Source organism: Schistocerca serialis, chromosome 5 (assembly GCF_023864345.2).
Source record: "Schistocerca serialis cubense isolate TAMUIC-IGC-003099 chromosome 5, iqSchSeri2.2, whole genome shotgun sequence".
Lineage (NCBI taxonomy): Eukaryota > Metazoa > Arthropoda > Insecta > Orthoptera > Acrididae > Schistocerca > Schistocerca serialis.
In genome coordinates, this window is record NC_064642.1 from 392,938,262 (window position 1) to 392,965,753 (window position 27,492).

The following is a 27,492-nucleotide window of genomic DNA, read 5'->3' on the forward strand; positions in this document are numbered from 1 at the left end:
GTCGTCTTTTATTTTCAAGTTTAGATTTGGTTACTGGTATTGGCCAAAATTTCGGTAATTCATGACTCTTCATGGCTAATCATCAATATGATGTGATTAGATTAGATTAGATTACATTAGATTAACTCTTGTTCCATAGATCATGAATACGACATTTCGTAATGATATGGAACGTGTCATTTTAATGAAAGATTTCTTTAAATACCATGATTCAATTTCTTTACAACAATTTTTTACACTCTCTCTCATTGCTTTTTATTTCTCTCTCTCTCTCTCTCTCTCTCTCTCACACACACAAACACACACACACACACACACACACACACACACACACACACACATTCTTTTTTATTTTTATTTGTATGTTGTGCTCGACTATCGGCGAGGCACGAAAACGCCTGTGAATGACTTTCTTAGTTTTGAGTACACTTACGAAAGAAATATAAAAACAACAATGAGAGTTACTGATTTATGATGCTCAGTTTGCAGTCAGTTCTGAGTATTATTAGTAACTACGCTCCAGTCCCTAAACCTAGTTACAGAAAGCGAATCAGACGCATTACGTATTCCAGGCCGTAGCAGCCGTGACTTGGAGACACCAGCTATGGTCACTTCCCAGACCGCTGTAGGATCACATCGGTTCGTCTTCTTCCTGCTGGTACTGTAACTGAGATTTGGCAACAAGGCAACATATGTTTGGCAACTCTGTGATCGACGAGTTACTTCCTGGTGTGCACGGAATTAAGCCTCAAAGTTCACTTGATTTTACCTGTCATTTCCATTGAATAATCCGAGTTATTATCGCTTGCAGGGTAACAAAAGATTGAAAATTTACGGTTTCCAGCCCAGGAAAGTCGTTGCAGGTGGAAACCGCAACTAATCTCGACATTCAAATAGCGGTTTACGAGTTCTAGTTACTATTGCCCTCGTAATAGGAAGCTAAGACCCATACCTCCTCGCCAGCTCTGTGGTAACGTGCTGAGCTGTGAAAAAGCGTCTGTTACGGTTCGCAGTTCCAGTCTCACTGACTGTAACGTTTTCATCCCTTCTGTGAAAGAGCTACAAGCAGTCAGATCAAACATCAATATGGAAACCGCAAGAAAATGCTTTCAGCTCATAGTGCAATGTTGAAAAACTTACAATGCTGCACAACGGGTAAGGCCTCTTTCCGCTGCTGACAAGCGAATTTTGGGTTTCTAGGAATACGTAACTATATTTATGAAATGCCACATTTGCATACCTCTTGAGTATGACACAGCATACCAATTAAACACAGACCCAATCAAAATCTAAGTGAGTAGTATTTTACTAATTCGTGTCGATAGAGGCATGCTTGTTTACAGATACTTTCGTCGTAAGGTTACCATGGTTAGTTTTATTTCATTTCTTATAATACAGTGCACAATTTTCGTAAGGTTTCCTTTAGTGTTGTTAAAACAATAGTAAACATGAGAGAGAAATTAATCATCAACGATATATGCGAATTCTCAGATGTTACCTATGACAGTCTGACAATGCACATGCAGTTTATTGATTACATGCATGTAGAAAACTTGTTCTGAGTTAAAGCTGTCAAACAAAGTTTGAAGAAGAATAAAATATCACTACCACACGACGGCTAATATAGAAAATACTTTTCTGACATATTATGGCACGATGCGCTCTCCCTGCACATCTTCGAGATGCATCTGCTGCCTGCTGTCTATTAAACCTGAATAGAACAAAATGTCACAGTAGTTAGCCCTTTTTCCACATGCGACTACTTTGGGTTGAGAAGTGAAGGGAATTATGTTCAAAGTTCCATTAGATTGATACCTTCAGCAGAGAGCAGAATTGCGTTTTAAAAAATGTAGCACTGAATGTATTCGAACTCGCGACATCTTATCTATGCTACAAGCTGACACGTAGCTACAGCAGCTCCAGAGCTCGGTAACTATTCCTCCAGAACTTTTGGATTCCACAGCACTGTGAGATTATGCATATGGCCAGGTCTTGACTTCTGAGAGACAAACAGTTACAGCTTTTCTTTTGGACTGAACGACGTTTTCTAGTAACAGATAGCGCAATAGAATAGCTCAAGTGGAAAGGAACACTTCCTATTTAAACTTCTGCATCCTACACTGTTGGCAGTTGTGTGTAGGTAGCAGTTACGTGATTTTATTACTGTGATTACAAAATAGTCGAATGTATGCACTGGGTAGCCGAGGCAGCTAGTTCATGGTGATTCGGTCAACCAAGTAAATGAATTAACTGAACATGCTGCAAATTACTACAGGGAGCCTGTGTGTCAGAATTCTCATCCAGTGTGGCGCAACTGCGTTACGATAGAAAAATGACTCGCAGAGAAGAGGATTTCGTGATCTGTTGGACGGATGGTAGGTTGTTATACCTATGGTCTGGGTTCGATTCCCACTTCCGTCAATGATTTTAGATAGGGAGAGACAGATTCCATTCTCTCCTGGCTACACCAAGTGAGGAGATATAATGGCTGCGTGGTCTGAAAATTCACATTAAAGATGATATTCCTTCTTTACCAAGTAGGCGGTAGGTTGAACCACAATAAAGTCTGGAGTGGCGACATGTAGAAACTCTATCACCAGTAACCTTTCTTATACTAGTTATTTATTTCAAGTGACGACACAAACGCTATGTATGGTCATAGGACACTTATTCCATCTTTTATTTGAGCTTCTGTATGTCGATAAAATTGGTTCTAAACTGGGAATGCAACTCAGACCGCCCTTAACGCGGAATTTGATCCCTTCGTGGCAATACAGCTCGGCTACAATTTGTTGTTTGTTCAAAACTGCAGATTCCTCAACACCTTCACATATTACGCGTGAATGGGATCGAATCCTGGCCCGGCACTAAAGATTTAATTATGTATTATCAAGCTCTATCATGAGAACACCTATCTGCTGGTGGATAATAATTTTGATTTTTAATGTATTTTCATTCGTTGTCAACACTAACGATATCTGACGTTTTTAACTCCCAGTGAGACACAGAACTATTTGCGAGATGACTGTAAGTTCAAGATGCTATTCTGAGCAGCTGGTGGAGAAAAATTCGGTAGCTGACGTCTCTTTGTGTGTAGTCAACAACGATATGTGTGGGGCTCTATTCCCAGTGAGCGCTGAACTCTTCGTCATATTATTTCAGTTCGTCGTGTCATTTAATGTTCATACATATTCTCAACTAGCTGCTCGTGAATAACTTTAATTTTTAATGTCATTTTGTGTTAAATAGTTCAAATGGTTCAAATGGCTCTGAGCACTATGGGACTTAACTTCTAAGGTCATCAGTCCCCTAGAACTTAGAACTACTTAAACCTAACTAACCTAAGGACATCACTCACATCCATGCCCGAGGCAGGATTCGAACCTGCGACCGTAGCGGTCACGCGGTTCCAGACTGAAGCGCCTAGAACCGCACGGCCACACCGGCCGGCCCCCACCATCTGGTATCAATGCATTACCCTATCATCCATTATATATAATCATTTTCATAGTACACTTGATATTATAGATGAGTAGGACACAAGACAGGACATAGATAATGTCCGTTTGACGTCAACAGTGTGTAACATTTTACTTTTTTTGAATAGGACAATGTTCCTCTCCAATAATTTTTAGATTAGTTACAATAAGCTTACGCTGCAAGAGAATTCGCTTGTATTTTTCAATATGTGGTCTGTTGTCGTTTGAAGGCCTTCCATAACATCGGCAACGTCGTGCAACTCCACCGAGGGCTGTCTGGAGTAGGGTGGAGATAGCAATGTGAAAGTTGCGAGCTGTCGAAGACGATCTTCATATTCCTAATGCGATTAGGACATCGTATACTCTTGACGACGTTTAGCACCTGTGCAGTCAGTCACCCAATTTCAGAATTCATTTTGAGTAATCCTGCTAAATTCCCTAAATATTGTCTTTTTATATTGATGAGTAATATGGATAGTCGTCACGTTCATGTGCCGTCTACAACGCAAATTTAATGTTACTATCCTAGGAACTAACCTGCAATACGTTTTGTATTTCATAATCGGAACTATCTGCATTAACCGTCATCAGAGCAATGTCAGGGAACAGAATGCAGCAGTGCCTTGCTACCTACTTGAGGACCTGCTTGAGTCGTGTTCTAAGGAAAGGGTAGTTGCTGGTTCACATTATATTACACTAGCGAGAAGTACCGACTTTTCCTTTTCTCTGCAAACATCCAGAACTAAATTCAGTAACCAAATGCTAAGAATATATTTGCATTGTGCCAACTCAAAGATCAATAGATATGGATATAGATATAGATACAGATTTTTATATTTAAAGCCATTCTCGTTCTGCGTTGGAATAAACATCATTCATTATTTGCTTGTTCTTGTTACGATTGTTATTGTCATTCTCTCACTCGCAAGAGTTTTCGCATTCCTATTTGGTATCGATGCACATGAAGAGTGGCTATGAAAGAAGGGAATACTGAATGTTACGTCATGCAGAATACACTCATTTACTTCGGCTCCTCGTGATCTACGCTACAGGAGAAGTGAGATACATAAAGTTGACAGTGTGAGGACAGACCTGGTAGCACAACTGTGCAACTACACAGTGTTACCAGATAAAATGGTGCTGCGGAATCGACAGTGTAGTACGGACTTTGCCACAGTAGCAGACAGCTGGTAATTTAGGACCATGACTGTGGATTACACTTTGGTCAGTGCTGGTTACAGTGCTGCAACTGTAAATGGAAGGCTTTGTTTGATAGTCTTATGCTGATGCTGTCTGAATAAATTATGCCATTGGATACAAAGCGGTTTAGTTTTGAGACCTAACCCACGAGGGGGGAAGGCACAGTGGTCTGCTTCAGGAATTCCAAGCAATAAAACACAAAAAACAACCCAGGAAGGGAGACATGCATTTGGAATCTGTTCATCGTTACGGGATCAAACAAGAGGGTAACATTACTGAAACAATGATCGGGCTACTTAGTATATAATAGAGCATACAGATTTCAAGGAGGAAACGTATGAAGACGCAGACTTCCTCGTTATCAATATGTGCGGCATATCTTTCGTGTTAACGAAAGTAAATTCCCGCTTTACCTCTTCTTACGTGTCAAATGAAATGAATGCCATGAGGAATAGAATATTTGTTGACTGCATCTCTTCTTGCTTCCATCCTTACCAACATATTTCTTCATTCTCGTGGTAATCATGACATTCTATGTGTATGCTGCAAAAGATTGCAAGTGGACAAATTCGACATCGAGGTGCAAAGCGTTATATTCAATTCGAATAAGCTTCCGGTGTATTTTTACTTCGTTTGTATTTTTACATGATTATGAACGTTACGGAAAATTATCTCACATGCTTTATGTTGAATGAGAAACATTGAATGATCCGTTTTGCTTTCCCTACGTTGAAATTATATAATGTCGGCGTCAACAGCCTTCTTCCACACCGGAAGCTGAAACTTGTATCATTCTGGATTAATGATAATTGAATGTCTCATATGTATACATAGCCCAGAAGGCGACGTCAGAAACCATCAGGGGAGAACGCATAAAAACCAAACGTGCGCGCGCGTCTCCACTCTGAAGAACCGTATCGGAGAATCACGGCAAGCATTTCGCTGAAGAGCTGCCTCGTCAGAGAGCCTAGAAATGGCAGCGTCGTAGCAAGTATTTGTCAACACTCTGATAGTGCATTTACTCCCGGGTGTAGGTCGGCGTTACCTCGCTAAATTCACTTGACATTCGTTTTCCACATCGAAGACTCGTACGATATAATCCACTGCAAGATGACACAATTAGAAAGTATATTTAATTTCTGGACTCCGAGAATGGCGTTCTTCACATAAGTAACACCTGTTTGTGTGTGCATTCGGGAGGACGACGGTGCAATCCCGCGCCCGGCCATCCTGATTTAGGTTTTCAATGATTTCCCTAAATCGCTTCAGGCAAATGCCGGGATGGTTCCTTAGGAAGGGCACGGCCGATTTCCTTCCCCATCCTTCCCTAATCCGAGCTTGTGCTCCGTCTCTAATGACATCGTTGTCGACGGGACGTTAAAACAGTAATCTCCACCTCCTCTGTTCGTGTGTTTAAGGTTGCGTTTTGAGGCTCAGGCAACATCGCAGTGACTATATTCCGCCTCTGGCCGCCAGTGTGTCGTTAGCTCAGAGGTTCCCTTGTGCGTTGCAGTGCTTGTACTATAAGACATAGCAGTTCGAATCACGGTAGAAGCCGCTGAGTACAACCTTTTATTTTCCATTTTAATTAATGGAGTTGCAAACTGCTAGTAAAAATTTCTTATGCGAAATCTGAAGAATGCCTTTAAACATCAATCTTCGTCCGATTTCGACTTAGTAAATTAAGTTAATATCATGGATTTCTGCTTTGCGAATTCCAAGGTGCTTCACTGTAAAATAGACCCTGAAAAGATTCAAACCGACTGTCAACGATATAAATTTGAGCTTTGTTCGTCATATAGGTCTAACATGTCAGAAGGTTGTTTATGAAGTGCACATGTTCATTAATGTAGTTCCCTTCTTCTAAATTTTTGCAATAGCATTTAACTGTAGACGTTTTCTAACACCGGCGTTAGCAATTCCTTTCCGTTCTCTGAAACCTTCAAAACGACAAATTTTTCTGGTTTAAATCTGATGACCTTAACTATCACTTCCGATCAACAATAAATACTTCATGAACCCATACATGGAACTCCAAATGTGCAGTGTTCCTGCACTGCTACAGAGCATGCATTGCAAGGTATTCACACAGTTTATCGCATAGACTTACCATAAGGAATGAAACAAGAACTGTAATACACTTTACACCACAGACGCTCACTCTGGCTTGACGAAAACATCCAAACATTGACCAAAAGTTGCACAAATAATTGAGTTTGAAAGGAAAAGAAACGATGTATGAAGCATTTATAAATTCATCGAATGTAGTGAGGTGGTTTAATTTCGTCCCAGTCTATAAAATTAATTTCGGGCCATACTCAGCTCTTGCCGATTAATGTAATATAATACCCACCTACTAATCAGGGCGTCTGTCTCCGTTGCTTTTGAGCGTGAATGGAAATTGTAGAAATTTTCTGTGGAGCAACATTTAATAATAAAGCGTTTTAAATCATCAAAAGCGATGAGCGGTAGCAGGCGCTTTCGATAAAGAACGGGGGAGTGCAGCGCCGCTGCTGTCGCCACGGCCGCTGCCAGTAGCCAGCAAATGGATCCCGGAGCTTTGCCGCATACGGCGTCCAGAGGAGGACAGTCTGCAGGAAATCTGCCGCAAAATCGTTACTGGATAAAATTTTGATATCGGTGTGTCACAAAGCGAAATAGATTGAATCTGCGCTACCATTACATTCACGTCTTCAGCATTCAGACAGAAGAGGCTATAAAAAAAATTTTATACCAGCTGCTCTCGATCCACTGACATTATGAACAGAAACAACGCACGCTACCGCTAGACCACAGGCGTAATCAGCCTAACGTTTCTCTATCATGGGACAAGTTTTCCTCCAGGAAGTGCCGCAGTCTACAGTGTTGCCAGATTGTGCAGATAACCGGACTTAGAGAATTAGCGAGTTGGCCAGTTTTTTTGTCCCATGTCGCGATCGGCGCGGACTTAGCCTCTGAAGCGGGCGGCCGCCGGTCAAGTTTTATGTCAAAGAGTGTACATGGAAGCTGAGAACAACCACTAATCATACTCATACTATCTCTAAGAATAAGGTAATCAAAGATGAGTCAGTTAAGTGCTTAAAATACAAATGTGTCAGGAATGTACCGAGCATTGGTTCAGTGTTCCGGCCCAGAAATAATAAATTCAGATTAAATAGGATTTATGATTATATGCCTTGAGCATAAAATTTTCTCTAGTACGTGACTAACGGCGTTTTGAGAGATTTGTTTACCGATTTTATGACAATTAAGTAACCGCGAGAGCAATACTGAAAAAGTTCTGTTAACTTCGTTCCAGTAACATATTGGAAGAGAAAATGTATATATCCCCATTTCATTGTGACCCACCCTTAGATATTAAGTGAACAGAGTCTGAGGCACTCTTTTTGTTTGTTCTACAGGACAAACCAGATAATGGCAGCCTGGTAGCTGCGTGAAAGCGTGGAGTGAGTTGGACACAACTCACAGTGACCCCTCCCCTTTCCCCCATGTAATTTAGAGAGAACGTGAAGGACGCACACCATAGCAACTTCCCCTCCTCTACCCTTGTGAATGGAAGTGTAGGACGCCAGCCAAAGCGGCTACAACCACGTGTGTAAAAATTATTTGTGAACTTTTCTTTCAGGTTTAGAAAAGACTGCTAAGAGATAATCATCTGTTTATGTATCATGTTATTTTCTTTGAATTTGTGTATGTAAAAATGTATTTAATGTATTTAATGGATCTAAGATTTTTATAATTTTTCAATTTCTATGTGTTTGTTTGTCTAAGGCAATATGTATGCCAAATTTCTTGGCCGACCATCCGCCTCTGAGCACCGCATGCGTCTGAGTTCTCTGTGACCCTTTTCCTGCTTACAGACGGGGCTGAGGCACTGTGCTGCCATCTGCCGGCAACGTCTGCTCCACTCCTTACTCCCGACGAAGTAAAATGCTTTATTGTTGTTGAGTGGTGACCCATAAAATCTGTTTACGATATGTGTTTCACATTCCATTGCAACGGAGGCACAAAACCGTTTTTGTTTGGTGAGTATTTTATTACACTAGTATGCAATACATCAATGTGGCACAGATTTAACTTCATTGTGATCCAGTGCGCTATAATTAAAGTGTCATGTGCAGTTCTTTTTCCTTTCCCAGGAGATTCTTCAAATAATTTATTTTATTCATGGATTCATATGAGTTAGTCAAGGCATAGAGAGTAAATGCAGTGTAATGTGTTTGGTTCCTTTCTTTCATTCCCTTTGGTAAATGGGTGCAAAACATAGTGTCAATACCTTTCAGAACCTGCTACATAGCTACTCAGGCATATTGCTTGTTTTGAGGTCTATACATTAAATAATGGAGAAGTGAACGCTGTTCAGAAGTGATATTTAAAATGTTCAATTGGATTTAAGGCGACAAAATTGCCCATATTTGAAGCTACCCAGAGAAAAAGTAAGTCGCTAGAGCCGCTGTTAGTAAATGTCTGCAGAGAGTTCATAACTGCTATTGTGGAAATTTAGCATAGAGGCCCTACAGTAATCAAGAGGTTCATTCCGTTCATATTTATCACCCTGGAATGTGAGTCTTATGTGAAGAACAATATTGAAATTCGTATCGTTGACGGTCGATTAGAATTTCTTCAGAGACGCTTGTACTGTGAAGCAGCTTGGTAGTCACAAAGCCGAGATCTATGGCCATTAACTCAACTTACTGGGTCGAGCTACCAAGAGGACTTGAAGTGTAAAGGTTTTTCTTCCGATTTCGTTACAGGATTTTTTCTGGAAATTCGTAGCTCCATAAAATGAATCAGAAAAAAAGTTCGCACACGCTGGCCCCTACCACGGTTAGAACTGACGATTCATTGAGCCGCTGCGACACGACACGCGGGCTGTACCACGGGGCTACGGACACACTGCTGCCAGCACTCCACTCTCATCATGATATCGGTCGCTCATAACACATCCTGAAAGATAATAAAAGTTGTCACTTATGTGAAGAACAGCATTTCTTTAGCCAAAAAATTGAATTTTCAGTCTCAGTGTCTTAGTTCACATGAGGATTATATAGCACGAGTCATTCAAATGAAAAGGGAATATCAAGCGAATTTAGCGAGTCATTTCAGTACCATAGGTGGAAGTGATTGCACTGTGACTGTGTTGCCAAATGTTTGTCACGGTGTTGCCAATTCTCAGCTGTGCTAGTGTAGGGAAGCAGCCTACTCACGCTGTAGTAAATTCACATCAGTTTCCATTATGTGCCAGCCAGTCTGCTGTAACTAGCTCTGACGTCATAAATGTTGCGCAATACCTTAAAAATCAAGCAAATGAACTAAAACTTTTCTAGCATGTCAGAAATAATACTAAATTAATGTGTGTTAAATATCAGTTCGATAACTTCAGCCATTTCCGAGATTTGGACGTTTTTCTGGAAAAATCATTGGCGCAACAGAACAGAGCTAGAGACTTCAAAATTTATATTTAGATTCATCTTTCATAATGATTTAATAAAAACAGTACTTTGGATTTCACAAATTAAGACTTTAGTGGAAATTCATGATTTTCTGGTTTTCATCTCAAAACTGAAGGAAGCAAGATAGATTAAGTAGGCTAGTAAATAAGGCTAGGATGTTTAGATTTAAATAGGTTGGAGGTCCGCTATGATTATGAAGATGTGTAAAGTTTCTTTTTAATACCTATAAAATTATAGCGATAGCGGATCTCAAAAGGGACAGTTCAGAGCTCATCTGCTGCGTACAGGGTTATCAGATTAATTCTCTCGCCCAAAGTATTTAACTTAGCCACGTCAAAATTTTATTATCAATACTTACCTGCGTGCTGAATGCACGTTTAAATTAAGAGCTTCTTCGGCCATCAGCCAAAGAAGCTATAAATTATTATGTAACTTGAAGTGGTGCGTTACTAGCCCAGCGGCTAGTCGAGAGAGCCGGAAAGATCAGGCGTTCCCTTCGCCGTCCGCACCGCGGCTTTATATATAAGAACACTGCGCGAGGAAGCAAGGCCCCAGTTCTCTCCAGACGCTGAATGACACGCCATCTGTGTCGGTAGTCGCGTCGCATCAGTGTATCTGCTACAAACAGCCTCGGGTGCCGTATTAAGTTACTAGAGATACGCGGAACCATGAAAACATTTTATGTGAAGTGTTATTTCTGGGATGATTTTCATTATCTAGCTTCAGTTTGCGTACCGTCGTATTTTCACGTGCCGTCGCGGGACAGACATTCTACCAAAAATTTAGCGTGGCGTTTGATGAAGTATTTTCATCAAATTTTGGCGAGCATTCTTTTTAACATTTAATTCGGACATTTATAATTGCATCAGCGCATTAGACTCTGAACTGTTCTGTTAGTTAGGTTGTAGGGATACTTGTGTTGTTTATCAGTGAATTTCAGAATATACTCAACTATTTTGGAAAACCGTTTTTGATTAGAAATCCCGGACAATCTCCTAATTCCTCAGAGCTATAAGCTGCAGCTATAAGAACATTCTCAGGTAAAGTGGGCACTAGGATATCTATTTACTGGCTCCAAGTTTTATTAAATCACTTTCTGGGGGCCACGGAGTAAATAGAGAGCCAGTGTTGAGAACGGCAAAAGACAGCATTAACAACATTCAAAAAGCTAGAACTAATTCAACACGCAAGCGTTTATACAGCAAACATAATTAATTATTATTACAAACTCATCCGCCGCCCCACACTAGGAACAGCTCTGTAGCGGTATGTGAGGAGAATCCCATGCTCATGTCATAGCAGGATACGGAGAGGATGCATGTGGTTTGGCTAATATGCAGCGTTTTCTCCTACCAGTTGTGTCAAACATTCAGGTGTATAATCTTCCATAAAGATTACAGTTTCCCACAAAATATATACAAATAAAACACTTACCTTGTTACTTTGTGACAATAGATTATTTCAGTACAATAAAATGTTTTTGGAAATAAACTTTGCCCACCTGTCACAAAAAGTAAGATAACAAACACCATGCACCTCGAAATCGATTGCATCTATGTGCAGTCTTGTGATCATACAGGTAGAATTTCATGAATTGAACGAGAATGTAGAAAAATGTTGGTGCGAATGGAAGCTGTAAAAAGCGCAGTTAACTAATTATTCTGTGCCATGTAATAATCAATTCATTTGAAAATTCAGAAGAGAAGAAACTAAAAATAATGCCCATTAAGACAGAAAGTAAAGTGCAGATCTGCGCTTTTTCATCATCCGATCGATACAAATAATGTATACTAATCAGCGTATTCATTGCTTTCGTAATGTTTCCCTCTTGTTTTGTCTTCTACTGATAAAGTGGATCCACACCCATGAGTCTGATTGTTTCTTTGTATCCTTCCACTTACTATCTTTATGTGTTATTGCTCGGTGTTCAAAAAGCAAAATATTATGCCTGCTCCCACGAGATATTAGAACGAGGTCACAAGAAGGCTAACGAATTATAATCAAAATACACCGAGACGCGAATTTGTCTGTCGTCATGGTGTTAAGTCGACAGAAATAGTTGGATATTATTGCCTGTATCACCGGCATCCCTTTGTCGTCTTCTTTTACTGAGATTTTCATATTACCCTGAACATAAGACGCCGAGAGAAATGTGTATATTCTCCGTGACGAAGCATCCCACATTCCATTCATCCTGATCCATTCGTAACGTGCATCGGCAGCAGTGTGTGATAGTAAATCTGTTGTGAGGTGACGAATAACAATGACAATGGTAGTAATAAAAAAATCAGTAATCAAAGACGTTTACTGCATTACAGACAATTGTTAAGGATTAACAAAATAACCAAGAAAGACTGAGTGTTTAGTTGTCGCACTGCATTGGTCTTCTTACCTCTTTGTTACTGAATTCTGTTCTGGTTGCTTGCAGAGAGAAAAGAAAGACCTCTTAGCCATACATATCGCTAGTACAACGAGATACTATCTATCAACTATCCTTGGTTTACATCACGAGACGAACATGGCGTCACCGAGCTGATATTTGAAGTACATTTCTGTTTTCTCTCTCTGTCTCTCTCCCTCTTTTTATTTTTCTTTTTATTTTCTGAGGAAAGCATCGAGAAGCGCGAGTAATAAGCAAGTAGGCATATAATCTATTTACAGTTGTTTTCATCGGGATACATAATGCAAAAATACACTTTTTCTGTGTATTATTGCGTAATTCCAATTATTGATAGTCTATTCGCGAGCTGGCTCGCATTCAGTGGGCTGAAAGCCATCACAGAAGCAAGCAAAACACAAATATTTCTTGCACCATGCGCAACACACAAACGAAAGAGAAGACGGCAATGGGATTCCAGTGATGTACTTCAAATACCAGTGATGCAGGCAATAGTACCCAACTATTTCTACCGACTTCACACCATGACGACGGACAAATTGTCGTCTCCGTGAACTTTGATTGTAATTCGTTAGCCTTCTTGCGACCTCGTTCTAATATTTCGTGGGAGCAGGCATAATATTTTGCTTTTTGAACACCGAGCAATTTCAAAATGGCTTCACATCGAGGCTATGATGCCTGAATCTCTCGGAACAGCATAGTTCAATCATTTCGTTCCTTTTCCCAAGAGTGCAATCTTCTCTAGGTCTCCTCCAAAGGTAAATATGTGGGTGCGAATCCTGATCCAGTACAAAAATATTCATAATTTCATTTCAAGCCCTATCACGTGCATACCAGTCTTCTAGTGAAAATTAACGTGCATTTTTAATGTCTGTCCATGAGTTGCCAACAGTCGCAATAGGTGTCGTTATTTATGGTCAAACACGCACACATCTTACTGTTGGTGAGTAAGCAAGTGTTACTTAAGGTATGTTCGTGGATGATAAAGAAGGACGGTAGGTGTGCGGTTCGATTGTCGCTCAGGCACAAAAATTTGTATCCTTTTTTTTTAAATTCAAACATTTAGCAGCTGATAGGAAAAACCGATACGTAACATTTGATTTTACTTAGTTAACAATCCGATCGCGTGTTGGGTTCGTATCTCCGTCACAGAACTTCACATCATGCTCTTCATCTCTAAATGCATGAACACTTTGTTCCTTCTGAATGGAGGCATATCACACGTCTTTCGTGGTTAGTTAACAGGGACAAAAGGGTCTTTACAGGAGTCCCGGTTTATCACAAAAACTGTCGTCTTTTATTTTCTAGTTTAGATTTGGTTACTGATATTGGCGAAAATTTCTGTAATTCGTGCCTCTTCATGACTAGTCTGCAATATGATATGATTAGATTAGATTAGATTAATACTTGTTCCATAGATCACGAAAACGACATTTCGTAAAGATGTGGAATGTGTCATTTTAATGAAAGATTTCTTTACATACCATGATTCAGTTTCTCTCTCTCTCTCTCTCTCTCTCTCTCTCTCTCTCTCTCTCTCTCTCTCACACACACACACACACACACACACACACACACACACACGCACACAGAGTCTCTTTTTATTTTTATTTGTTTGTTGTGCTCGACTATCGGCGTGGCACGAAAACGGTCGTCAATGATTTTCTTAGTTTTGAGTACACTTACGAAAGATGTATATAAACAACTATGAGAGTTACTGATTTATGAAGCTTACTTTGCAGTCAGTTCTGATTATTATTAGTAACTGCGCTCCAGTCCCTAAACCCAGTTACAGAAATGTGAATCAGACGGATTACGTATTCCAGGCCGTAGCAGCCGCGTCTTTGAGCCGTCAGCTATGGCCACTACCCAGCCCACTGTAGGATCACATCGGTTCGTCTTCTTCCTGCTCGTAATGTAACTGAGATTTGGCAACAAGGCAAGGTATATTTGGCAACTGTGTGATCGACGAGTTACTTCCTGGTGTGCACGGAACTAAGCCTCAAAGTTCACTTGATTTTTCCTGTCCTTTCCATTGAATAATCTGAGTTATTGTTAACGCTTGAGCTGTAACAAAAGATTGTAAATTTACGGTTTTCAGCCCAGGAAAGTCGTTGCACGTGAAAATCGCATCTAATCTCGTCCTTTAAATAGCGGTTTACGAGTTCTAGCCACTACTGGTCCCGCAAGAGGAAATCTAGACGCATGTCTCTTCCCTCGCTCTCTGGAAACGTGCTAACCTCTGAGAAAGCGTGTGTTATGTTTTGCGGCTCCAGTCTTGCTGACTGTCACGTTTTTATCCCTTCTGTGAAAGAGCTACAAGCAGTCAGATCACACATCGATAAGGAAATCGTACGAAAATACTTTAAGCTCATAGTGCAATGGTGAAAAACTTACAATGCTGCACAACAGGTAACGCCTCTTTCCGCTGCTGACAAGCAAGTTTGGGTTTCTAGGAATACATAACTTGATTTATGAAATGCCACATTTTTATACCACTTGAGTATGAAACAGCATACTAATCATACACAGACCCAATCGAAATCTAAGTGATAAGTATTTTACTAATTCGTGCCGATAGAGGCACGCCTGTGTACAGATACTCAGTTTTATTGAAACAGACTTTCGTCGTAAGGTTATCGTGGGTAGTTTTATTTCATTTCTTATAATACAGTGCACATTTTTCTTACGTTTTCTTTTAGTGTTGTTAAAACATCAGTTAACATGAGAGAGAAATTAATCATCAACAATATATGCGAATTCACTGATGTTATCTATAACAGTCTAACAATGCACATGCAGTTTATTGTAGAAAACTTGTTCTGAGTTAAAGCTGTCAAACAAGGTTTGATGAAGAATAAAATGCCACTGCCACACGACAGCTAATGTAGAAAATACTTTTCTGACGTATTTTGGCACGATGCGCTCTCCCCATACATGATACAAAAATTTCGAGATGCATCTGCAGCCTGGGCATCTATTAAACCTCAAAAGAACAAAATGTCGCACAAGTTAGCCCTTTTTCCACATGCGACTATTTTGGGTTGAGAAGTGAAGGGAATTATGTTCAAAGTTCCATTAGATCGATAAGTTCAGCAGACAGCAGAATGGCGTTTTAAAAAACGTAGCAGTGAACATACCCAAACACGCGACGTCTTATCAACAGTGCGCGACGCTTACCGTTACGCTACTAGCTGACATATAGATACAACACTTCCGGAACTCGATAACAATTCCTCCAGAACTTCCGCATTGCACAGTAATGTGAGATAATGCATATGGCCGGATCTACACTTCTGAGAGACAGACAGTTACAGCTTTTCTTTTGCACTGCACGACATTTTTAACAAACTGATAGCTCAATAGAATCGAAAGGAACACTTCCTACTTAAATTTCTGCACCCTGCACAGTTGGCAGTTCTGTGTAGGTGTCAGTTACGTGATTTTATTTCGGTGATCACAAAATAGGGTCGAATGCATGCACTGGGTAGCCGAGGCAGCTAGTTCATGGTGATTCGGTCAAGCAAGTAAATGAATGTACTGAACATGCTGCAAACCAGTACAGGGAGTCTGTGTGTCAGAATTCTCATCCAGTGTGGCGCAACATCGTTATGATAGAATGATGAGTGACAGAGCAGAGAATTTGGTGGTCTTTTGGATTGATGCTAGGTTTATATACTTATGGTCTGGGTTTATTTACGACTTGTGTTGATGGTTTTTGATAAGGAGAGACAGATTCTGTTCTCTTCTGGCTACGCCAAGTGAAGAAGGTATAATAGACATTGTGGTCTGAAATTCACGTTAAACATGATATTCCTCCTCTACCAAGTAGACGTTAGGTTGAACCACAATAAAGTCAGGAGTCGCAACACATAGAAACTCTATCAAAAGTAACATTTGTTATACTAGTTATTTATTTATAGTGACGAAACAAACGCTATGTAGGGTCACAGGACACTTATACCATCTTTTATTTGAGCTTCTGTATGTCGATAAAATTGGTTCTGAACTGGGAATGCAACTCAGACCGCCCTTAACGCGGAATTTGATCCCTTAGTGACAATAAAGCTTGACTGCAATTTGTTGTTTGTTCAAAACTGCGGATTCCTCAACATCTCCACATATTGCGCGTGAAAGGGTTCGAATCCTTGCCCGGCACTAAAGCTTTCATTATGTATTATCAAGCTCTAGCATGAGAACACCTATCTGCTGGTGGGTAATAATTTTTATTTTTAATATATTTTCATTCGTTGTCAACACTAACGATATCTGACGTTTTTGAGTCCCAGTGAGACACAGAACTGTTTGCGAAATCATTGTAAATTCAAGGATGTTATTCCGAGCTGCTGGTGGAGAAAAATTCGGTAGCTGACATCTCTTTGTGTGTAGTCAACAACGATATGTGTGGGGTTCGATTCCCAGTCAGCACTGAACTCTTCGTCATATTATTTCTAGTTCAAACATGCTCACATGTCGCTGCTGGTGTAACAAACCCATTTCTAACGTTCGTTTTCTCTAGAATATAACAGCGATAGGTGCCAGATTGGAGTCCTGGGAAAGAAAAAATTAATGTTTCGTCTCGTCATTTCAGTTAAAACATCTAGCTACTGCCGAGAAAATCCGGTATGTCACAGTTGATTGTGCTTCTATGACAATCCAATTAGGTTCTGGGTTCGAATCCCTGTCCAACACAAAGCTTTACCTCACGGCATTTCAAGTAAGTTACTTGTGAAGAAGCAATATTTAACATCTCTCGTAGTTCGTTAACAAGGACAATAGATGCTGGGTAGGAATTCGCGCCAGTTAAAAATGTTTACGTTATGTAATTTAAAGTTGATATTTGCTAACGGATACTGTCTAAAATCGAGGTGTATCACTCTCTGTATGCCTAGTCAGGAATGACTGTTAGTTTCCGTCAGTCACGAAGTCTTTGCTTAGTCTGCATGACCTGGGTTTGAATCCATATGCAGAACGAGATGGTTCGTCGCGTCATTTGAAGTTCATACATATCGTCAACTTGGTGCTCTTGAATAATTTTTAATGTCATTTTGTGTTAAATAATAAGTACGGTAAGTTATTTTGAAGGGGATATCATGAATACGACGAATTTAACGTGAATTACCTATCTGACGTAATAATGAGAGTGGTAACATTTCATGTATGTCATTTACTGTAATAAATGTGAGCTTACAAGCCTTAAGAACCTTCTTATCTGTGATAAGATGTTCCCTGATATTTGTAGTACCTTGGTATTACTTTACATCTTGAGTTATTGCGATACAGATCAGTGTTTTCTAGTGGTGACTTATTGGAATCATTTTCAATAGTCAAACGACTGTACCGAGGGGCGATTAGAGGACCTGCTAGACAGCTGTGCTATGTGGGTTGTGATGTGTTGGTAAATGTGCCAACACCTTGTAGATATAGGAGGCCGAAATGCACGCTATCTAACGCAGACGGGTGTGAATTCTGGAACAGGATAAGTAGTGAATTCTCATAAGAAAAGTATGCAGCTCCTCGAATACTTAACTTTTATTTATCCTTGTTGTGAATACAGCATTCTGGATGAGACATTTCATACGATAACTATCAAACTATGTAAGGCTAATGGCGCCTTGCTAGGTCGTAGCCATGGACTTAGCTGAAGGCTATTCTAACTGTCTCTCGGCAAATGAGAGAAGGCTTCGTCAGTGTAGTCGCTAGCAAAGTCGTCGTACAACTGGGGCGAGTGCTAGTCCGTATCTCGAGCCCTGCCTTGTGATGGCGCTCGGTCTGCGATCACACAGTGGCGACACGCGGGTCCGACATGTACTAAATGGACCGCGGCCGATTTAAGCTACCACCTAGCAAGTGTGGTGTCTGGCGGTGACACCACAGGTTGCATTCGAATCAGGCGAAATTCGATTCTGGTCATTCGGATACTTTTGAGTACGACTGTACCTTGGATTATCAGCAGATAGTCGACCGTTTCTGAGGTAGTAGCAATCAAAGCTTTCCGTTTGCTTTATGAGCCTTGTAGCAGAAGCGGTGACTCGGTGACTAGCATAGTAAATTTACAGTTTTACGCCCCTTGTTCAAAATGCGATCATTGATTATAGTTTATTTTATTTTTAGCATTTACCTACCAGTGTCCGTGGAAGATTACTACACGAATGTGTAAAACCTTAAATGAATGAGGAAGATTTGAAATTTTTTTCAGTGCAATTCCTGTCGTCTGTTTTGTCAGTACTATTGGTTGGTGTTGTTTACTTGTTCCCTAGAAATAGAGTCGGTCGGATAGCAAATATACTCGCTTATTCTTGCATCCTGCAAAGAGGTCTTCTAGTTAGTCGATTCTGACATGCCCACCTGGTTTTGTCCTCTTGAAGGAATCAATAAGGGAAACACATCATTCCAGAGTTAGGTCTCAAAATGAACAGACAGGAATGAACCATACACACATAAATTATATGATAAATGTATGATACTTATTTTGAAATCCAGTTTTAATTTTACAGTTAACATAAAGCCCGTGTATCGGCTTACTTGATAAGAAATATTTGTGCAGTAACCTTCTAGGGACATGTGTAGATATATAAATAAATGAATAAAATAAATCAATAACCGAGATTCGAACACGGGGCGCAAAAGTGAGAAGTTGTGACACTATCCACAGTGTCAACGTTTCAGCCGAAATCATAGGCACGTAAACTGAATCAAAAACTTGGACTGTCGTTTTCTCAGAATCCGCCGAGTATCAAAGGATAATCCGGGACAGGTATCGCTTATTTTCATCCCTTTTCCACTAAGCGAATTTTCTGAGAAATCGGGTTATGGTACTTGGCAGTGTTCTTGTTAGTCACGTGAGAAAAAAGGTTATATTTTATTGTCAACCACGTTGAATTATTTGTTATAAGCTCATCTTATTCACGTAAGATACACAATTAGTTTCGGCTATAGCACGGTGAACCCGAATTTCATCGGAAAATTTCAGAGGTTGTTTACTGATTGTTTCCTGATTATTTTGGTATACTCGTCTCTTGTCTCTGTGAGGTCGCGAGAGAGTAACTGAATTCCATTTGATTTCTTACCCCCATTTATATTTTTTTAATCCACAAAACAGTGCAAATGCTGTTCCCGGGTTCGATTCCCGGCGGGGTCAGGGATTTTCTCTGCCTCGTGATGACTGGATATTGTGTGATGTTCTTAGGTTAGTTAGGTTTAAGTAGTTCTAAGTTCTAGGGGACTGATGACCATAGATGTTAAGTCCCATAGTGCTCAGAGCCATTTGAACCATTTTGAAGTGCAAATGCCAATTCTGTGTGTGGCACATATTTTTTACAAACAAACTTGTTCCATCCACTCACGGTACTTGCTGTTTACAACAGTAATGTCGTGTTTACCCTTCGCCGTCAGACTCGCTTTCAGTACCGCTCCGTTCTGTCTCAGATTTATTTTTCCGGCAGTGTTGGTTTCACGTTAACAGTGGGACGCAGTAGTATGGGTAGGTTTGCTGACGAAGCGTGGCCGATGTGTACCCAGTTATAGGCCACCGAATACAATGGAAGAGCGGCACACTGACACTATGCCGGGCTCTTTCTGCAGCGACTGCGACCACTTCACAGTACACAGACTAAACGTACCACCATAGACAAACAAACTGTTGGCAAACTGAGTACTGTTTCCACAAAAGTCGACATCTACAAAAACCAATTTTTCAGGAAACGAATTTTATTGAATAACTTGAATATTGCTAATGTTTAAAAAATTAAATTTCACAAATAAACTCCAGATACATAACACAACTTTGGAAAAACGTTTCTACGAATGTCAATTGCAATTATTAAATATCTAAAAATCATGATTTTCTCCCAAAACTGAACATCTGCAGATTAATTATTATGTATCAGTGGCGTTTTAGTGTATTTTAACCTACTGAACAAATAATAGTTTAACAAATTGGTTCATTAAGTTGCTGTGCTTTATTATTTTCATTGTCATGGTCATCGCAACACTCTAGGGCCTTCCCATAGAACCCTACATCTACATCTACATGGTTACTCTGCAATTCACACTTAAGTGCCTGGCAGAGGATTCATCGAACCATTTTCATACTACTTCTCTACCATTCCACTCTCGAATGGCGCGTGGGAAAAAGAAACACCTAAATCTTTTTGTTCGAGCTCTGATTTCTATTATTTTATTATGATGGTCATTTCTCACTGTGTAGGTGGGTGTCAACAAAATATTTAGGCATTCGGAAGAGAAAGTTGGTGACTGAAATTCGTAAATAGATCTCGCCGCAAAGAAAACCGCCTTTGTTTCAGTGTCTGCCACCCCAACTCGCGTATCATATCAGTGATACTCTCACCCCTATTACGTGACAACACGAAACGAGCTGACCTTCTTTGCAGTTTTTCGATGTCCTCCGCCAATCCTACCTGGTAAGGATCCCACACCGCACTGCAATATTCCAGCAGAGGACGGATAAGTGTAACGTAGGCTGTCTCTTTGTGGGTTTGTCGCATCTTCTAAGTATTCTACCAACAAATAAGGTTTTTAATACATCATCTGGATGACTGTCAGGGCACAGAAGTGATATCTGGCGTTCCGCAAGGCAGTGTAGGCCTTCTGCTGTTCCTGATTTATATAAATGATGTAGTTGATTATCTGAGCAGCCCCTTTAGATTATTTGCAGATGGCGCTTGTTTCGCCTTCCCCACAATATTATTTATGTTGTCTTTCCAGTTTAAGTTGCTCGTAATTGTAATTCCTAGGTATTTAGTCGAATTGGCAGCCGTTAGATTTGTGCGATTTATCGTATACCCAAAATTTATCGGATTTCTTTTAGTACCCACATTTCTTTGTTTAATACCAATTGCCATTTTTCGCACCATACAGAAATTCCCTATAGATCATTTTGTAATTGGAATTGATGGTCTGATGATTTTACTAGACGGTAAATTACAGCGTCATCTGCAAATAATCTAAGGCGGCTGCTCAGATTGATACCTGCATAATTTATATAAATCAGGAACAGTAGAGCGCCTACACTGCCTTGCGGAACGCCAGATATCACTTCTGTGCCCTGGCTGTCATCCTGATGATGTATTAAAAATCTTCTTAGTTTCTTTACACTCACTTGGTTTATAGGTCTTATTACAGCTGATATATCAATGTTCTTGAAACTATGTATGTTACTTTCTTTCGCTTCAACAATTACCTGAAAGGAAAAGTATGTTGATTCCAGTTTGTAGATGGCTCTACCTAAACTTGATTTTTTTTACAAGAAATAACGCTGGATTCGGACATTTCGAGTTTTAGCTTCCCTTTTGATTAACTGTTAGCTGTATTCTTGAATCGTACTCATGCCAGTCCTCATCCAGAACTATACAGATATAATAGTTGCTCAGACCTTCATGATAGTGTGATACTAAGATTATGGATTCAAGTTTCTTCAGTTCCTTTTTAATGGTATCTATTACCCTACTAGGGAGCATGTAACTGTAACCCTTGATTGGTAAGCCACTTTATCGAAAACTATCGATAAATAGTCTACCACAAGCAGTAGATGTTCACATTTGGCAATACTCATTTTTGTAGATGATGAGCTTAGAACAAAATTCACAGTTTTGTGTGCAAGATTAAACAGGTAAACAATAAGCCTTTCATAAAGTCCGTATACTCGTATATTTAAATGGATTCGTCTCTTTGAAAAGCAAATGATATAGGGTCCATAGCTCATTTTTGCGAATTTTTAGTTGCTGAGTTTTGTGAAAATGGTCCTTAACTGTGCTCTTACATATTCAGATCGTCTAATGTTGACTTGATAATAAGTCGAAATTAGTTATTACATCACTAATGCTAAAATCTATTTTATATCATTTTCTATGTTCCACCTGAATAGACATAATAAAGTCCCCTACTACAGTTCCTGTCTGTATATTCGAGCTAATCCCAGGAACTACAGTAGGAATTTTGTTACGGTTTTCACTAATAGATACATTAATTCAGAAGGAAGTTTTGAGCTTTCAACCAAATGTGGTATACTAACAGCACACTTCATGAATATTAGACATTTTGGGTTTATAACCTGATAGCTCCAATAGGAGCAGAGATGCGAGTAAAAACGTCATACAGGCTGCTGTGTACGACAAACATGCTATGTAGGAATAGTATTTCCCTGCTGGACGTGGCGGGGGGGGGGGGGGGGGGAATGGGGCATTAGGGCTAGCCTACACATCAGGATCAAGAGTTTTGCAGCCCCTGAACTTCAAGTTGGCCCTGCACAACAGATGTGTTGTGTTGGAGTATCATTACCCTGTTTTATCGACCTGACTTGCTGGCCTGTTCTGCAAGGACTACATGTGCGGATGGGTATAGTTGGGAGATGGTTGAAATGGATAGAGCTGGAGATCGACAAGTTGAGGAGGTAGGTGGGGTAGATTGGGAGAGAGGGGACAAGAGGTGTTACAGATGGGTAGGAAGGGGAGGGACAGGGAGGCAGGGAAGAGGATGAGGTGGACAAGGAGAGAGTGGAGGTCAAGATGGAGAGGGAGTAGGGGGGTAGGAGGAGACGGACAGAAAGAGGGGAGGAGAAGAACAGAAAGAGGGGAGTGGGAATGAGCTGAGAAGAGGGAGGAGAAGATTGCCGGAGAAGAGGCAGGAAAGGTGCAGAGAGTGTTGCGAGGAGGAGATGGGCAGAAGGAAGGAGGAAATGATGGACAGGGAGGTAGTGGAGGAGCTGGCAGAGAGTGGAGTGAGGAGAAGATGGACAGAAAGGGAGCAAGGAGGTGATGGGCACAGAGGTGGAGGAAGAGGAAATGGATCAAGAAACAGGGGAGGAAGAGATGTGTGGACTACAACTGATATACACGTATATGGCAAAGCCGTGGTGAAAGAATTAGTAATTTATAAATATTTTGTGTAAACTGGCTAAACTGTGATGAGTTAATATCATCTGCCGTTGTGGAAATTATGTCATTGTCAACTAATGGTGACTGGCAGAGCTCCTTGGAAACGAATAAGGCCACCTGACTGCAGTGCCAGATCAGCAATACAACACGGTGGCTGTCACGAGCCACCACCGTTTTCCTAAACATATCTAGTAATAAACTGATACGAAAAGAGTTCTTGGCATAGAGTCACTGTCTAACGGGTGTGAAGGAAAATGTGGGAAAAAGCTCATGCAGAAAGTGTAGCTTGCGCCGGATTAGCGCTGCAGTTTGGTAGCTGGCTAACTAGACCCAGTGACCCATAAACAAAATTGCTACCACGTCACTTCAGCTAGCCAATCTTAGATATTTAGTGTGACTCGCTTGAAGCCGGGCGGGCTCTAGCACATAGAAAGAAAATAAATTTTGCACGTGACAGTACATTTCATCTGTGTAGAAGTGCCTACGATGAAATGGACCTTCATTTGTTTTTGTTACTGCAAATGAAGGTAACAAACAAATCAAACAGTAGTTACGTAATTATATGGGTCGCTTATACCATACTCAGAAAACCGAAAGTCTAGAGGGACATTGATAAATGTGCTTACATACGCGGAAGTCAGTATAGGTGATAACTGCGTACTTACATAAAGAGCATATAACGTTATTGACACAAAACAATAAACACATAGTGCGAAGTAGTAGAATAACAGCAGACTCGTTACACAGAGTAAGGTGCAACGAAGTCCCAGGAACTCACACAATGTGCTGTCGTTAGTAACATTTTACGAACATCAGCTGCACTTAACGAATGTAGTAGCTGACTTAATGCTAACCGAAGAAGAACCACGTCATATTCAGGGTATTAGTGCCCACCACATGCCTCGACGGCCCACGCCATCATCCGCAACTCATTTTTTTGATTCCACTTTATCTGATAGTATTCGTCTCTATTGTATGTATCATGCTTTAACTTAAGCAGCGTTGTTTTTGAGAAGAAAAATGTCTTTGCGATTAATCGTACGTGCTCTGCCCCAACCCCAAGAATGCAGCTACGCTATTATCCACTTGAAGAAGACGGTACGAACCAGTGAAACGCACAGTGTCGTTACAGACAAATGATTACGCTGAAGTTTAGAATTCGGGATTGGTCAGGCACGCCTTAGTCGCACAAAATTCATAGACGCAGGGCCGCTACCTTTTCCGATCATATTAGCAACTTAGCGAGCCGCGGGTTAAAAGTAGTTCTGAAGGACGCGCTGCTGAAAGCTAGAAATTGCGCCAAAATTATAATCTGATGTACGACCATTCTTCGTTGCACCATAGCTCAAAAGAGTAAGCAAAGAATAAAGGAAAGGATAGGCTAAAGATGAAGACAATAGAGGCTGTGGCACGTTATTCAGTACTGGCTGCGGTACCACGCCGTACTGTTAGCCACCGTGTTTTGGGAAGCCATAACGCGGTTGCTTTGAAAGTGAGAGAGTTCGTATACGGTTATGTAAGCCTCGTCGTTCCTGAATTTCTTTTCGTAATCATGCCTGCTGTGTGCTCAGGGCATAAAGTCACGCAGAGATTGATTGTAGATCCGTGTAAATATTTTACATATGTTGTATAACTGCGCTGTGTTTTGTGTACATTGAAGTGGTCGTTTACTTGTTCAGTTAATCAGTTTCATCTATGTTCCCCTTTGCCTATACCTTAAGCCATATGATATTCCGAGTACTTTGTGACGATGGAGAGGATTGATAAGGGTTTGCATCATCCTTTGTAGCACTTCCGAAACGTACGAGAAGTTTAAAGTATGTTATTAAGTTTTTGACTGTTGCAATAGGCATTACTCCAATATTAATACTTTTATTACTTTCTAGAAATTTTAAATGGTGTATGCTTTCATTATAGAAATTATAGATCACGGAATGCCTGGAATTTCCTGTAAATAGATATTTAATTGTTTCAAATTATAGCTTCGAATTGTAACAGGCGCCGTTTGTATGCAAAGGAAATCACAAATTACTCTATGAAACAGTCTTGGGATGCTTTTGTGCATGGCTAGTCATTTTGCAAAGTTTGGACCTACATAAAGAGCAGATGATAAACTAATTCAGGAGAAAGCTAGTTTACCTAGTCAGTGTCTTAAGTATTAATTCCAATAATTTACGTTCATCCAAGAACTTCGTGGTGTATTCGATTGCCCGGTTGGGTAAGGTCGTAATGTACCTGAACCGTCAGTCGAATTTTACTTAATTCACGTAATACAGTTGTTTTTCACATGTTCCAAATTCAAATACAAGTTTAATCATGTGCCACACACAATTCACATAAAAGAAAATTTTTTCTAGATTTTTTTTCTCTTAACTCTTAAACGACAAGAAGACTGATCCTGACCACGTCTTCTTGTTCTGAATGTCGTGTAATAGATTGTCTGGGACGAGTATTTGTATGTATGTGTTACAGTCATGGCTGAAAGACGATGTATATCAAGTGATCATACGTCATAAGCAGGGGTAATTTCGCCTCTGGCTGCAACTGCTAAACAATAACAGTTGGACGTTACTTCGTACTTACTTGACATATTATCTTCTTGTATACTGTATCACGTCCACTAGTATTGACGGCATAAAATTTGGCGGAGGGTTTGTAACACTGCGCTAATGCACACGATACTCTTTAACGCCTGTACTATGGTAAGTTGACGGGCTTCACCTTAAGAGAAAGGATTTTTGTATAGATTTTGACCGCGTGTACCTAAATGGAGGCAAAATCAGACTTACACCCACTCAGTAATAACAATGATACGGCAAGCAAGTCCGAAGTGCAACTACAAGTTAGGACGGACAAGAAACAACACAGAAGATGCTACCTATTTGTTAATAATACGGTCGCCAGCCAAATTAGGCATTAACTAAGTTTCTTCCCCGTACAAGTTCATGTAGGTTCATGCCAAACAATACGTAGTAACACTGTATAATATGGTAAATTTTAGAACCGGAAAATCTACTGAACTGATAATTTCACTTTTTGTACCAATATGGATAATTAATAAATACATAACATTACACTATAATGCTTACTACAAAACTTCGTACTGTCTATTGACCGGATTAAAATCGGGCATAGGTTACCCTAGAAATAGCACTTTCGAAACACACACACAATGTCAATTTTGATAAAGGTAAAACACTGATAAATTTTGGTTTTATATCGACTTTAACTTTGCTGGTCAAATCAGTTCAGTACACTTCAGAATTCAAATGAATAATAAGAAAAAAGGGGGGGGACCCTGAAACTGTTATGATCACTGTATTGAAAATTTTGATTATTGAAATCGCTAAGTACTCAAGATTACCAATATATGAGTTACTACTCTTTTCATCTTATTTCCTGCTCATTTTAATACCATTATATCTGCCTCAAATAATCAAACTTCACTACTAAACCAATTTCAAAATTATCTTCCAACTTTGTCAGACCTTTGTTATTTACCTATAGATTCATTAACAACAAAGTTCTTTAAACATCATTCTAACATAGCTAGGTCTGCAGGTAATTATTATAAACTTTAATTCTTCATTTCGGGACACTCGGATTGCACAACATGTGGAAAGGACCCTCGCTAGGTTAGTTGTGAGGATAATTAAATGATAGGACAGTTCTGGTAACATTTAAGTTGTTATTGAACAGCATGGAACAAAAGTAACACTGGTCCACACGAATACAGTACTAAAAGTTTCAACCTGTTTGTATCGATGCGGCGGTTGGCAGGCGGCGAGATGACGAGGCACAGAGCACACATACAATCACAGTCATGGCTCTTGATGTATCGGCACTTTGCTTCTTCTTAGCGTCGCAATACTTTTCCGTTTAGTGCCTATGGAATATTGCACATCCGAGGCTCAATGAAACCACGTCTTCCAGGAGAGCTTCCTTGATCCAGAACGTGTTGCTCAGATCAATGCCCAACTCCGACTACTACTGCTGAGCCCGCTATACCGTGCCGCGCCCGTGTGCATTTTCCCGCGCTCGCCTGCCATCCACCTTTTACCGCTCCC